The sequence below is a fragment of the Pyxicephalus adspersus genome, chromosome 7 (genome assembly GCF_032062135.1).
Source record: "Pyxicephalus adspersus chromosome 7, UCB_Pads_2.0, whole genome shotgun sequence".
NCBI classification, from domain to species: domain Eukaryota; kingdom Metazoa; phylum Chordata; class Amphibia; order Anura; family Pyxicephalidae; genus Pyxicephalus; species Pyxicephalus adspersus.
Window position 1 is genome coordinate 1,748,785 of NC_092864.1, and position 16,748 is coordinate 1,765,532.

The 16,748-nt window shown below is 37.5% G+C and overlaps 1 long non-coding RNA gene across 1 annotated transcript; it reads right to left on the minus strand.

Annotated features, from left to right (window-relative positions):
* Nucleotides 1-13,866: 13,866 nt before the first annotated feature.
* Nucleotides 13,867-15,834, minus strand: LOC140334468 (uncharacterized). Its single transcript, XR_011921562.1, has 3 exons — nucleotides 15,763-15,834; nucleotides 15,528-15,548; nucleotides 13,867-14,717 (listed from the first exon to the last, which is right to left on the minus strand). It is a non-coding gene; the product is annotated as an uncharacterized lncRNA (long non-coding RNA).
* Nucleotides 15,835-16,748: the final 914 nt, after the last annotated feature.

The following is a 16,748-nucleotide window of genomic DNA, read 5'->3' on the forward strand; positions in this document are numbered from 1 at the left end:
AGTGAAACTGAAAGTAACAAGCCGGCATTCTGCACCAGGAAGCAAGCTGCTGATCCCTGCCCTAACAGAGATCCCTACACTTAATTACCGGTAAGTGAACAGAAGGGGACAATCAATGGCATAGAGTGATCAGAAGGGGAATATGAACGGCACAAGAGTGATCAGCAGGGGACAATCAATGGCACATGAGTGATCATGAGTGACTTTCAACAATAAATGTGTACTGTAGTCTTCTTCATGGAAAAATAAGACATCCCCTGAAAATAAGACCTAGGGCATATTTTGGCATTTCAAAAAATATGACAGTGCCTTATAATCGGGGAAACAGGGTATGTATTCTTGGATAGAGTTTCTCTATCCAAGAATACAGTGCACCACAGGTGATAAATGGGAACAAGTCCCCATTCATCACCTGTAGTGCCCAGAGATCATAGTGGAACTGAAGAGGTAATCTGCAGTTCAGTTACCCGCGTGACATCTCAACTGCAGTTCCAATTTGATCTCTGGGCATTAAAGGTGAAGAAAGGGGACTAGGTGATGTCACATGGGAAACTGAACTGTAGATTACCTCTGCAGTTCCACTATGACCTCTGGGCACTACAAGTGATGAGTGGAGACTCGTCCCCATTCATCACATGTAGTGCCTTGTATTCTTGGATAGAGAAACTCCAAGAATTTATAGTAGTAGCACAACGTGGCACAGGCAATTGCTGTTGTAGCGCTGTGCTATGGGTTCTTGGATGGAAAAGCTCAATCCAAGAACACATACAACTAGTTAAGAGCTGCAAGAGCGATCTGATTGCTCTTGCAGCCCGTAAAAGACCCAAAAAAACCCTGAATTCTTGCACAATTGACTTCAATAGTGTTCGAATTAGGCATATGATCACCCGGAGAATTTCTCACTATTTGATCGAATAGCTGTTGAATCAAATAGTGAGATATTCGACCTACACTAGCAATTATCACAAAAAGTAAATCAAACCAAAATTTGGGCAAATTTCATAGAATTTAATTTTTGCAGATTTTAAAATCTCTATTAACCACAAATTTGTCTGCCACCATATTATTCTGCCCTGTGCAAAGTGTCCAGAACCGAACAGAGTTTTCAGCCATAAAAAGTATAAATAAAAAACAATATAAAACCAAGATTTCAAATGTACTGCAGAAAATCCACTAACACGACCATGAGACAATACTTTGGTGGATCTGGCACAAAGACTTCACGGAGAAGCAAAACTTCTTTTACATGTATATGAAGAAAAAATGTCCCTCAATAAATGTGTTTGTATAGATAATTGTAATATTGGTTGACACCTTCCGGTGAATGGATCCCCTTCATCTGGGTCAATAACTTTATAAACGACAATATCAGAACTATATGATAGAACAGCAAAACTTTTTTGATAAGTTTCTTTTTTATGTTTTAATTTACTACCCCATATCCACTTATAACATGTCTTTAATGTATTAATAATGCATATATATAAATATATACTATTAAAAGAAACACTACAAAGAGAATCATAACTTACTGGGGTATGTAGTATTGGTCATTCCTGAAAGGTGAAATATAAAAAAGTCAGATATTGTAAATTGCAAAGCATTACCTGTATGTAAAGGCGTTATATTTTGCTTGTGGATGAAAATAAAGAAAACAGGCAAATCCCTGTGTGAACCGTGCCGTTGTGTCACTGTCTCTGACTGCTGTGCCTACCACTATTGAGCTGACCCATCACATAATATATACATATATATATATATATTTATATATTATATACTATTATTTTTATTAATAATAGAAGAAACACTACAAAGAGAATCATAACTTACTGGGGTATGTAATATTGGTGATCTCTGAAAGGTGAAATAAAAAAGTCAGATATTGTAAATTGTAAAACCATGTAAAATCATTACATGAGAAAATGGGAATTTCTGAAAATCTCTAATTTGCATTATTGCATCTTATAAAACATGTAACAATAAAATCTCCAGGAATTAACATCTGACATGTCTCAATATGCAGCAATCGTATCATTTTTCATCTCTATGGTTAAATAGTCACAACTTACTGTTAATTGTAGTGCTGGTCATCTCTGCCAAAAACAAGAATTAAAAAAAAAAAGATTAGAATTTGTAAAGTAGAAAACTGGAGATGAGAAAATGCGAATTTCTAAAGGTTAGCAATCATATAATTTTACATCGCTAGCGGTTCTGATCATCAGATGCTTTGATTAACCTCCAGCCAGTGTGACCCCTCTATAAGACAGATGTTCTGGCAGTTTTCTGGACCGAAGCATTCAGGTGTGTGTTACCACAATGCCAAGGAGAAAAGATATCAGAAATGTCCATCAATCTGGGAAGAGTTAGAAGGACAAACAATCTGAAATCCATCCTTCTACATTCCAGAAAAGTGTCAGCATAGAATCAGCATATCGTTGTAACATATCATGAATCTTTCTCTATCATCCAGGTCCAGAGAGATTAGCTGCAGTGCCATGGGCTGTAAACTTCTTTACAATGCTGTGCACAGCGGACAAAGGGACATTTGGATTTCTGGAGATGGAGTTGTACCCTTGGGATTGCTTTTCTATAATTTTGGTTCTCAAATTCTCAGACAGTTCTTTGCTCTTTTTTCTTTACTCCGTGCTCAGTATGTTACACACAGACCTCCAAATGTGAGAGACCGGGAGCAGCTGGCAAAGTGGGAGATGTAAAAGAATCTTTGATTGTTACAGAAAGAGATTGCCATCAGTTATGCCTTCCAAAGGATGTGCTACCAATATTAAGTTCAGGGTGCAAATCATTTTGTCTAGGACGTTTTGGACATTTTGTGTGGAATGAATCAGATTTTTTATTTGCTTTTTGGTGTTTTTCCAGTGCCAGCTGTCCTCAGCCGCCCTTTTGCTGGATTGGCTGAACAATTATAGCCCGGACACTACATGCTTTTGACAATTTTTTTTTGAAAGAAGAGAGCAAACACACATTTGCTGCGGGTTTGGTTATTGAAATGGTGGGGGATTGTGGGAAGACGCACTCATTTATTAAATAAATAAAAAACTTTGGGAGTGAAACATTCATGTCAAATTCAAGTAAATTTGTTATCCAATAGAAACATTCTAGTACAAAGTTCTACAATATTTCTAAGCTAAAGTGGTCATATTCTACAGATGAATCCAATCCAATTGTACTTACTGTAATATGCATCTACACTGCTGCAATTCTGGATTGTACCATAAATCAACTAAAATGTTTTTTGTTTTGCTAATTTTTTGGCCATCTCTTGAGGTATAAACACCCCAGCCAATAAAAAAAAAAAACTATTAATCAATCATTTTAAATAAACTGGCACAAAAGTTAAAACAAACCAAACTGTGGGGAAAATTGCATGGAATTTAATTTTTGCAGATTTTAAAATATCTATTAACAACAAATTTGTTTGCCACCATCTTTTTATTCCACCCCATGCAAACTGGCCAGGACTGAGTTTCCCACCATTATATCAAATATTAAAAAAGACAATATAAAACCATCCGAAGCAAGCGGATTAGTGGGGGATCAGAACCATTCCTTCCGACAAATGGATCCCCTTCATCAGGGTCAATAACATCATAAACAAAAATATCAGAACTTTAACAATATAGAACAGCAAAAAGTTTTTGTTAAGTCTATTTTATCTTTGAATTTCCTACCCCATATCCACTTATAACATGTCTTAAATAATTTAAAAAGCATTTATATATATATATAGTGAGACAGTGACTGGAAACTTAGTAGAAAATCGTTATATTTCGTCTAGGTTTCTTTCATATACAAAGTACTAGGCTACAGGAAGTGGATATCTCAACTAGGAAACACTGGCTGAGATATCAGAAATCTAGGAAAGATGGGTTGCCTTAGGTGTTGGTGTTGTCGGGTCTGGATTTTTATGGATTGATGAGCAGGTTGGTAGTGCGGCTCCTCATTCCCTTCCTGTCCAGAACAAGTTTCCTATATAGCTCTCAGCCAGGTGATGGAGATCAGCTCATTTCTAGGCTATGTGAATGTGGGGAACTGGTTGAACAGACCGTCTTTCACCATTGCTGCTGAAGTCTGCTAAAATGACAAAAAGCACAGTGTAAGTTTACTTTGAGTTGTGTCGCGTGGCTGGCAGTAAGCCGCCCGTACAGAAAGCGTGATCTTGTGTTTGGTTAGTGCTCAGCCGAGCAGGAATTTATTTTGTGTTTTTACCTTTATGTAAAGGCGTTATATTTTGCTTGTGGATGAAAATAAAGAAAACAGGCAAATCCCTGTGTGAACCGTGCCATTGTGTCACTGTCTCTGTGCCTACCACTATTGAGCTGACCCCTCACATAATATATACATATTTATATTTATATATTATATACTATTATTTTTATTAATAATAAAAGAAACACTACAAAGAGAATCAAAACTTACTGGGGTATGTAGTATTGGTCCTCCCTGAAAAGTGAAATAAAAAAGTCAGATATTGTAAATTGTAAAACATTACATGAGAAAATGGGAATTTCTGAATATCTCTAATTTGCAATATGCAGCGATCGTATCATTTTCCATCTCTATGGTCAAATAATCACAACTTACTGCTTGTAGTGCTGGTCATTTCTGGAAAAAAAAAAGAATAAAAAAAAGATCAGAATGTGTAAACTAGATAACTGGAGAAAATATAAATTTCTAAAGGTCAATCATTTTATATCATTTGATAGGTGCTGATCATCAGATGTATTGACCTTCAGGCAGTGTGACCCCTCTATAAAGCAGAATGTTTGGATGCAGATACCGGCTAGGTATGCGACGTGTGTGCAGGCGTCTATAAAGCAGAACGTTTGCGATGCAAGGCTAGGGGATGCAGATACCGGCTAGGTGTCGGGGGGGATGGAGCATTACCGGCAGGAAATTTAAAATTAGAAGTATTTTTAATGACAAATGTACAGACTTGTCTTTTAAAAATACAAAATAATCATATTGGCAGCAATGCACCAAAAGAAATGTTGATGACCCCCAACATAACCCCTCACCAAACAAAGCAAGTAGCACAAATATGACGAGTGTGTATTTATACAACTTAAAACAGTAAGTGTAAGTGTGCTGGAAAACTTTGTAAACTGTGTACAAATCTCTTTTCATGTTTTCATGTGCATCTTGCTCTTGAAGCTATTTATAAAGCCATTGTTGTTTGATTTGATGTATTTTATAGCATATGAGAAAGATCAGAATCTGGTAACCTTGAATGTGCATTGCTGTGATTTTTTTATTCATATCGATTAGGTTTTGACAGATTCCCGGTATTGTTGCCGCTCCCTTCGTCTGGCTTCATTGTGACTGTACATTCTTTGCTACTTGTCAGACCATTTGTTTCTCCTTTTTTTTGTGGATCTGGGAGAGCGTTAATCAGTAATTGATTTTCTATTCTTTTTTTGTGTCCTCCCAACATTTAGGTAAATATTATAAAGCTTATAATGCAGTACAGAACCTTTGTCTTGGTCATTGGTGTCACAACATACAATAAATTGAATTATTCAATGACCCAGCCCTCTCTCTAACATGGTGAGCTTAATAAGTCATATTGTCAGGGTGTGTTATCTAATAAGGAGAGCGGGTATTTATGTCTAGGGAAAAAAAAAAAGGGATTCATTTGGCATTGACCCACATGGTAGTGCCAGGCCTTTCTTTTGGTAATTGGTTGCTTATTTGTTCTATGGAAGGGCAGAACATTTAACACAATTTTCCCTTATAACTTCATAACTTTATGCAAAGTTTAAGGCAAGATTCTGTATATTGGCAGTTTAGCTAGGGGTACCTTGGAAACTGCAGAAACAAATCTTGGCTGGCATTTTCTAATATTTACTGGAAATTGGTGGAGCACTGCATTGTACAAGAGCTTGCTACTGATTCCTATAAACAGTCAGACCCAGAAAATTCTCCAAGATAATCCCACCAGTGCCACACATTTGTCTTCACCGAGTGAACTGATATCCCATTTCTTAGTATAAATGAACATTTGAACTGTTCTAAAAGTGTATGAAAATTGTTAGAAGGGCAATCTTAGTAAAGGGAAATTAGGAAATTCATGAAATGCCATGAAGTGAAATTGGAAATATTCTCTTCTCTCTAAAATGTTGTTAAAAAAGCAAAGTAATTTGGTGTAATACATACAGTTTGAAGACATGCATCAGGGTAACTGGGGGAGGTGTATTTAGGGAGAGGGCTTTTGGTTTTTTGTAAGGGTGCAGCTCATATTTTATTCTTCCTGGAAAATGAGAAAACTCCTTTCAACTAACCTGATCAGCCTTCCAATATATTGGGACATGACTTGACAATGAAAAATTGTGGTGGGCATTTCATCCACTGTAACATATCTCTACCTCATTTACATACTTATTTAGGTTAAAAAAAAATCAAGTTTCAAAATAAAATAAATGACATGTTTTCACATCATTTACATACTTATTCAGATTGAAAAATAAATCCTCATCAAGTTATGAAATAAATAAACAAAATTGCATCTAGAGATCATTGAAAAACCAGACATATCTAGAATAATGTCGTTGAATGTACTGTACAGCTCGGACATCTATCATTCAGTAAATTGTGTAAAAACATCAGCCGTGTCCTATTTCTGTTCTATTTGGGCTGTACTTTATATATAAATATTTATACTTGAATCAATAAAGGTCTGGAAATTACAAATACATTACCAGGATCAAAGTTCAAAATGAAGCTGTATGAAGTTTTATAATTCTGGAAGAGTAGTGAATGCGTAGAGCGGACTCCAGCCATGATACATAGACCCCCTGCCCCCCATATTCTCCCACCCGGGTTTAACCATATTAGTTGACCTGAATCTACTCACGTGTCATCCCATGGGATGCAAACAGCAGGACCAAGAGGAAGAGACGAGACATTCTGCTTCTTCTTCCACAATCAGTTATATGTAACGATCCGTCATGAACAAAATCTGCTCTCAACAATGGTTTGTTCACAAATACCATATCAGCTTTACTGCTGCCTTTCATATGATTTGTTTTTTCACAAAAGCTGAAACATAAAAGCCTTTGGGCAAAAGTCACCTCATATTTTCACCTGACTTCCTTATACCTTATTCTTCTCATACAATGACAGTTGTCATACTAAACAAATCTTCAACATTCCTTGAGACTCTTAGCTGAATAGGTCAGGAATTTCCAGTTCATTAACACTTCAATATTTTTCACAGTTAAATACAATTGTAATATAGCATGGGATATTGACTCTACAAAAATAACTATAGGGAACCCCAACAGCTTTAGTTTTGAAATTTGGGGTTGCCAGCTCCCTATATGGTAGAGTAACCAACACAAGAATAAAACCAAAGGGTCTATGGTTATTCACCAAAATGTTTGGCACAAAATATATATCTCAAACATCAAAAAGCTTATTGAGGACAAGTTAAAACCCAGAAAGTTTCTAAAAAAAATGAAACACATTGGGGTAATTTATCAAGCAAAGTCGTATGCTTGCGCATGAGTGCATATTCACGATCCGACATATGACCCATCCAACCTATTTAACAACGCACTTTAAGGTGCCGAAAATACTCTGGTGTATTTTCCCAGCATTTATGAACTCAAATGATAAAGGGATTCCATGCGGCAGCTAGACCCTAGCATTAAAATGAACTCTTGGGACAGCAAATCATTTTTTCAAGTGGCACACATCTCCCCGTTATCCCCAAATAATAATGTATGATGTGTGCAAAAGTTTAAAAATGATATATTAGCTTAGAAATAAGCATATTTTTAAATGACCTAATGTTTTCAGATTCGTAAAGACTTAAACAATTTTAGCTGTTTACATCTCCGTAAACGCTTATGATATCTGACCCGAAGATCCGCCTGGCGATAAATCCCTGAGAACTGGCAGACGAGACCTCGCCAGCAGACTAGATCATACACCCATGTTCTTGTTTGCATCTACAAATATATACATGTTAAAATACATACACATATATATGTGTATTTTATTATATATATATATATGTATTATATTTATTTTGTATTTATTTTTATTATATAGTGCACATCCCAATTACAGGTGAATTTGTAGCAGCTGTGCACATAAAGATCGGCATATATAAGGGTGTTGTCTAGTTTGCTTTTTCCTTTGCCTTTTTTATCTTGGAGGAGGGGGGGAAGGGTGACTTTGGGTGTGTTAGCCTAATCTATGTTGCTACATTTCATACTTTGCTTACCATTTAGTACAATAGCTGCTTTTGTTTTTTTAAACTTTGAGTTTCAATTTCAATGTCCATTTTGCAATTAAGAAGTCACTGGTAATGCTATGTTATTGTGTTTGTGGCCTTATTGTTTAATTGCAATAATATGTCTTTATTATCACCTTTAAATGTTTGTCCTGCATAAATATTTTCCAATACCAGTTTCCACCCTTCATAGGTACAAATTGCCTATTGGTTGGTAAGTATTTTTTGAATGCAAGATTTTTGGGCCATTTTTGAAATATTTTATATGGAAGTGTGGGTTTACATGTGTTTGGTGTGCTTTCAGGTATGTTTTTCTTTTTATGTGTATATTGTTTGTTTTGTGTACTTGTGTATGTATGCATATATATGTGTGTACAAATAAAAGAAATTATAGAAAGAAATAGGCAAACAGGTTTTTTTGGGCAAATTGCTTAACATGTATTTCCTTCAAATTGAAACGATTGCTTATTTCTTCCAATGATTTCTGATGTCATGGGTTTGGCTCACAGCTGGTTTAAGACTTTAAAGGAAAGCGGGCAGCCTTCTCTTCCTCTTGGTATTTTCACTGTTCATACATATACAATGATTCCCCAGGTTAAGGACATCCAATAAACAAACAACTCCTCCATATGAACGGCTCGCTCCCGTGCAGGACAGGGGCTGGATGGGGGAGGGGGACGGGTTTCGTGACTTGCAGAAGAAATCTTTTGCTAAACACAGCTGAGGTTGTGGATGATTTATAGGGTGAGCTCTTTATGCAGCCTCTTGTAACTCTTCAATCACCAAGACAAACTCTGCAGTTGTTTCTTTTTGCATATCAAAGCACAGCTTGCTCCAGAAGTAATGAATGTTTAGGCTCCATAATGGGTTTTTTTTGCTTTGATTGTGATTAACTCACAGTGAGAATTTTATACAGTAACTGACACCTCACTGCCTAATAAAATGTTGAGGCAAATATCTGTCCTAGTTCTGACTTAAATACAAATTCAACTTAAGAACAAACCTTCAGTCCCCATCTTGTATGTAACCCAGGGAATACCTGTAGTGCTAATTGAAAATCTGTTTGGCCTGGAAGTGGAAGTTTGCTTGCATACAATAGTGCTAAGATCAGGCAGCACAGCACAATGACAACAAACATATAACACAACCATGTAGGTACATAAAAACCATGACAATTTATTTATAAAAGGAACACTTACATTATGCATTCAAATACTAATATGTGACAATATGACTTTGAGAATGGGACAAAGGCAATGAGTGGGGTCAAGTACCAGTTTGTAGTGGAAACCATGCATACATGTGTACTAAATATTCATGGATAAAATGACAAAACCCTTAATAACAATGATTAACATATACATTGTAAGAAAACAGGTTGAAGAATTGTATCATTTCCAAAGGGGCACAAAAACATTGCAGAAACAGATGAAGATAACAATAATGAAGGAAAAACAAATCACATCAATGCATACCATACAAGCAAACTTGAATAATCCCCCCACACACACAAACCAGTCCAGGTAAAATAGTAAAAATGAAAATGCATATGTATTTCCATACATTAAAATCTATTTTTACATACTCACACAAGTGAAATCACTTTATGTTCCTTGATACACGTATTATAATATTTTGGAAAAAAGATTTAGAAGACTTCATTTCTTTAAAGCAAGACCATAATGAAATTCAGAGCAGATTCACAATGCTGTGGAACATTTTTTGTTTAACATGAATACTATTGTGTGATGACATGTTATAAATGTTAGTTATTATGTATACAGCTGGATATGATTAGTTTCCAGTAACCAGTAGACAAAAAAAAAAGGATGTATACAACAACTACAGCAAATCAAAAAGTAAATGAACACATTTTCAAAATTATTATTTACAATTATATTTTAGCACAAAAAAAAGCGACAGCAACATTGACTGAGCGTAACAGACCCAACTAAATCTCACAGATGAAGAATAATAACGAACATTGGAAAATTTTCAGACATTTGCTCATATTCTTTATGGTTGTCAGGTAAATTCACATGACATTAGAAATGAAAATCAAAACTTTGTGCCTGGATATGCAAAACAGGTAGGTGTGTAACCAAGTTTAGTTCTTGACCAAACATACATGTTGCATAGAAGGAAACCTAAATTAATCATAACCATAAGAAAGTACATCAATAAAATTATATGTCCAAAAGTTATTCTGAAATAAATTCATAAAAGGTGTGAAGCATGAACTGATATTGGTATATACCACTGGCCTGTGTCTGTTGTCAGAGATTCTGGTACCTACCTGTTGGTGATTCATGAACACATCTACCGCTGATGCTGGAACCTACCTCTAGTGATTGATTATGCAGATAACAAAAAACAAACAAATCAAAGTCTCCAGCAAACACATCTGTAAAGCTTTACTCACATCATGGTATAGCAGGTAGAAGTTAGACACATATATGTATATATATATATCTATTATATATATATATATATAATATTAGAATATAATATATAAAAGATATATATATCTATTGATATAACATAAAGGAATATTCTACAGCTGATGTTGTATTGGGATTGTGTCAGTTCCTTTATGTGGGAATAAAAAACAGTGATTTACACAAATTGAGATAAAATCATTTCCATGCTGCCATTTATACGTTGTGTAATACACGTTATCATTTCCTCAAGTTGAGTTGTCAAGGGCAGTGCACATGTTTCTGGGTAACAATTCTTCAGGCAGGTGTGACAAGATTTTTGTTTGGGCTGTAAAGTCAAAGAATAAATAACATAAATAAGTCAGAGTATGACAAGCAGTAATAAGGTGTGTTACCAGTAAATGAGGCATTCAGGAATGTTCCCAATATAGCACAGATGATGTATCTGTGCCCAGATGACAATGGAAGCAGTTTGGGTTCATGAAGGAGGCAACATGGATTCCAGGGCATGAGACCCACCATCTCCTGTTCTCCTCTTCGTCCTCCTATGTGCATACCGTGGTACAAGATATGAGCGGATCCTAAGACTTCAGAGCAAATTCCATACATGTTTTATGTTCCATCCATGGGACCCCTGCACTCCGTGTTGTACAGTTATCACTAGTAATGTAATATAATATTGGACTGGAAGATAATTGTATATGGATCTATGCTCAATGACATGGATAATACAAATACTGTATGTGTGTATTATATAAAATTAATTATAATTATATAAAATAAATCCCCTGCTCTATCTCTATGTACCATTAGAAGTATAATATGAGTAAAATTTAATATTGATTAGTATAGAAGTTGCAAGAAAATTGACAGAAAATATGGTTGGTCTGTAGGGACAATAATATTAAAGTGAAAATATTATTTACCAAGTCAGTACTATTTCTGATTTTGTTACTTTTATATTCTGTGTTCCTGCCAGATATGGTGTTATGTGGTGGATGTTCAATGTTTTCTATTGATCAGGTATGCATTTATAAATGGTAACTGGCATCTAGAGCTTGGTGTAGTGCCTCGTCAATGCCACCCTGAAGTGTGTAATACAAATATCTGAAATTTGTGATTAAAAGTAGAAGGGCCAGACCAAGATGTTTTGTGGGCCAGCACTGTTGCTGTGGTCTGTGGTACTGGAAGTGGTAAGAAGGTAGATGATATTGCTAGTTTGCATCATGAAGTGGATGACATGAATGCCAACCCTAAATCTTACAATACATGGCTAAAAAATTAGGCAAAGGCAATGATACCTATCAGTGTGGCAGAAGCAGCAGAAATGTATAGTATATTGCTAGCTGGCACAATGGCAAGCATGACATTGGTGATGAATGCCACCCCTGTATGTTGCGATAGCTAACATTAAAATTCAACCGAGGCCGGCTCAGCTGACAGGGTATTGGTGATAGGCAGCCACAGACTCGGCACAGGAGCAGTGCGGGTTCACAGAGGCATCTTGGTTGGCCAGTGAGTCCTTGTGTCAGTCAATCAGTGACATCTGAAGTGGGAGTATGATGGTTGTTATTAACCCACCTTTCGTTTCGTTTCAAAAAGGTGAGGCGATTGACATTTTCCATTGTGATCGGTCATCTGTGACAACTCTGTTAGCGGCACTGAAGGTTCTGCAATTACGAGCAGATTTCAAGCCTGTTGACTCAAAAATTAATGGCATCACTAGTGTCAGGACAGGCATCCTCCATAACTGCTGTTGTCAACACCACCAACACCAGCCAGAAAAGAGCCAATGTAATCGTGCACCATGCACTTCATCCGTTCTGGTTGGTTATGCCCCCGCACTTCACACTTCCACCTATAAAAGTCTGGCTGGCACCAACCTCCTGAGATGTAGAAGCAATGACAGTTGGAGGTGGAGTAGGAGTCAATGGAGGTGGAAGAAGAGATGATGACGTGGTTGCACCTCATTTAAGAGAACGCAAGTACTGCTTCCATTTTGGTTTGTGGTTCTGGCGCATATGGGAAAGCAGGGATGTTGTAACCAAATGTGATCCGGCTTGTCCTCTGCGGATCTGCCTGCGTCACAGGATGCAGATTGCTACATACTCATCATCGTCTTTCAGCGTGAAAAAGGACCACACGGAAGAGATGCGTGCAACCACTCTGCTACTCTTTCTTTGCCTGTCTCTGCGTCTGCTGGGTGCCCTGCGTCTGCGTCTGCTCCAGCTCCACCCCCCCCCCTATGGTCACATCGTCTCTGACTGTTCCCCTGCTTGTGCCCACTCCTCTGTCTCTTCTTTGGGACTCACATGAGGCAGATTGGTGGCCCTTTCCATCCCCAGTCTGTTGCCTTTTCTTTATGTCTGTTTCGGAACTGCTGTAAGCCTTTACACACACCGGTGGTTCCCATCTAAGCCAACCTCTGCAAATGGAGCCACTGATCCAGAACCCTCGCCCAGCAAGCCCTGACCACACTCTCCAAGGGTCTCAAAGTCTGCCTCCTGCTCTGAGCTTTGTACTGAGAGATCCTCAGGCTGTTCGTAAAACAACATGGGAAAGTCATTGTGAGGTACAGGCACATTAGCCACGCTAACTTTTGTCTTTGCTTCTGTCACGGCTGTGCCGGTTGCTGCTGCAGAGCCTGCTGCACTTGAGGCCCCTGAGACCCAGTCCACAATACTTTCCACATGACGTGGCTGTATGATTGTAGTCCGCCCTCTCATTAAATCTACCAGCATACTGGTGCTCCGCACACATCTCAGACCTGTGTGACAACTTGTGCTGCTGCCTCCAACAGTTTGCTGCTGCTTCTGCCCTACAGTGGCGGACTCCCGGAGAGTATGCCCCCTGCCAGATGCAGCAGATTGCCAACGCCATGCCTTCCCCTGCGTCTACCGCTCATCTTTTACTTATTCGTGCAAAAATGCACCTGTACCAAACGGTTTATTTGGTAAACAGGAAGAGGTATCAAACACTAAAATATCTGCATTTATTTTACAGTAGAACAGAAATTTACTGTACCAAATGGTAAATAGGAACTTGCAGTTGATTTTATTTAGCTTTAGTGAATGTACAGTGTGAAAAAAAGATGGCACAATATAGATTACACTAAATGTGCTGACTGCTTACAATTTAACAAAACTGACTAGCTATGCGTGACACTACAAGTAGCAGCAACCACAACTGTACCTTCAGTGCATGTGCAGTCAGTGAACAACACCTAAGAGTGTAATACACACAATATAACGTACACTAAATATGGCGACTGCTGACAATTTAACAAAAATGACTGATGTAAAAGTAAAGATGTCTGCCTAACCTATTCTACATACACAATATGCTATCCAATATACTTGGAAATTATTTATTATTTTTCAATTTAAACAGAGCATTTCTTACACATAATGCCCATACCTCCCTCTTCCCAACTCTCTGAAAGCTACTAAAATGTAGTTCCCATCTCTAAAGAGTGCAATAATCACAAATCTATTTGGATTTTTATATCATATGTATAGTTAGATATAGAAGAGGATCACATGCAAAATCACTAAAAATCATTTTAAAGTCTGATTTTATTTATTATCATTTAAAAGACTAAGGATGCCATTTCACCCATTTATATAACCAGCTGATCCCAGTAAAATGTCATATGCAGGGAAGAGACTGCTGTAGATGAATGTATAGTGCTGTAGATGTTTCAGAAGTCCCTTCTGTATTTTCTGACTTCTTTACCTACTAAGCCCAGCAAACTTTTCTTTCCTCTATCTGTCCTGATATCATAGTAATATTGAGTCATATAGGGTGTCATGGATATGCTGGAGCTCTGGTTGGAATAGATAGTTGTAAATCATCGGCTTGTCCAGGTTCCAGTAGCAGCTCACGCTGTTTGTTCCTACATAAAATCTGCTTTGATTACTTAAGATATCCTTATACTGATCCGCAGCCAGAATATTACTAATACATTAGTAACAGGAAAACAATGGTGGAGATGAAAAGCTTTGGAGTTGGTACAACAGTGCCTAGAAGAGAAACAAATAGAAATGGTGATGATCAAATGTTTGCCCAAATATTAAATGAGAATAACCTCATCTGCATATTTTTAGGAGCCTTGAGGTCTGAAGACTCAGAAGCATCAGTTGAGACTTTTTCATCAGGGGTGTAAAACTCAATTTTCCCAGTAGAATAGATGTCTGCGGTGACGTGAACTCTCCCCCATTCCCAAACTGTGAACACCACAGCCAACTATTCAGATGATATGAGTTCTGTATCGGATCAAAACACCTAAATTAACCTTATTATATAGCAAAATCAGGAAACCCCATTTTGAGTATTTATAAAACATGGATGGTTGGTGGGACTTAGAGATAAGTTGGGGAACATGGATCTTTGGGGATTGTCACCTCATTTATGGCTACCTGGGTGCTGGACAACAAGTTAGGAGCTTGTGAAGAGACAGCTTGGAGTCCATCTGGTGGACTATCGGTGGTCTTCAAGTGTCCCCTTCTAACCCTGGTATTAAAATCTGTTGTCAAACATCTACGTCATAAATTTACTTTGACCTGGAACTTTTAGATGGCATCACACATTAGTCCTTGTAATGTCCTTGGGGTTGGAGGAATTATGGGACATTTTGAGTATAAATGGCAGTCATTGATTCTCTACCAGAGAATCTTTGGTGAATGTCAAATTCACTGTTTGATAAATATATCCCATTAATGGTGGGACCATTATCCCCTGTCTGAATATATCACCTGTCTGAATATTTAATGAGCACAGGTGCTCTAAATGACCATACAGTGCAGCGTATTATATTCACTTTTCAAGCTCACCTCCATCAGAAGTTTCAGTAACTGAAAAGGAAATAAGAACAGAATATTAGTTATTTTATTTGTCTCATAATAAATGTGATTTTAAAGTAGGGAAATACTCTGGTGCCTAGATATAGCAGAAGAGAACTGCCTTCCCCATAATCCATGTTATATGAAATATTTGTGAATAGATGGGAGAAGGTATGAGCAGTAATTTTGTACAGTATATAAATATTTTATCTTCAACTGGTCTTACCTTTCTGTTTAATAGGTCCAACAGTCATCTTTCTCGCAGTAATATTACCATCTAAATTGGATTTCATTGAAGGACACCACTGAAATCAGAAAAAATAACTTCTGAGTGGTAATGTATTTTATTATTCATGTCTATTCCAATCTCTGATAAGAACTTTAGTCTTTTGAGGTCAGATATTATTATTACACACACCGTATCTATTTAGCGCCAAAATATTATGCAGCGCTGTACATTTTATAGGGGTTGCAAATGACAGATGAATACAGGCAGTGATACAGGAGGAGAGGACCCTGCCCCGAAGAGCTTACAATCTAGTAGCTGGGGGGATTTACACACAATATGATGGGAGATATGTAGTGGTGGGAAGTAGTGATGGTTTCAAAAGACAGAAGAGGATGGGTAGGCAAGTTTGAAAAAATGAGTTTTGAGCGCTGTTTTAAATGAGCAGAAAGTAGGAGCAAGCCGAATAGGACGAGGAGACCATTCCAGAGAGTCGGGGCAGCTCTGGAGAAGTCTTGTATTTGTGCGTGTGATGAGGTTATGAGTGAGGAAGTCATTAGTAGGTCATTGGAAGAGCGGAGAGAGCGGCAGGGGGAGTATTTTTTTACCAGGTCAGAAATGTAAGTGGGACAATAACTGTGTAGGGAATTGAAGGCAAAGCACAGGAGCTTAAATTTGATTCTAAGGTGAAAAGGAAGCCAATGGAGAGAACTGCAAAGAGATGTAGATGAATAGGAGTGGTGGGAAGGCTGTGTATGGGTAGTTCGGTAGGTAGGAGGTAAGGATATATAATTCTGGCTGTAGCATTCATGATAGATTGTAGAGGAGAGAGTCGGGTTAGTGGAATACCAGAGAGGAAGAGGTTACAGTAGTCCAGATGAGAGATGATAAGAGCGTGTACAAGGAGTTTGGTGGTCTCAGGGGACAGGTAGGGGCGGAATTTGGAGATGTTGTGTAGGTGAAAGTGAGCGGACCTGGAAATGTTC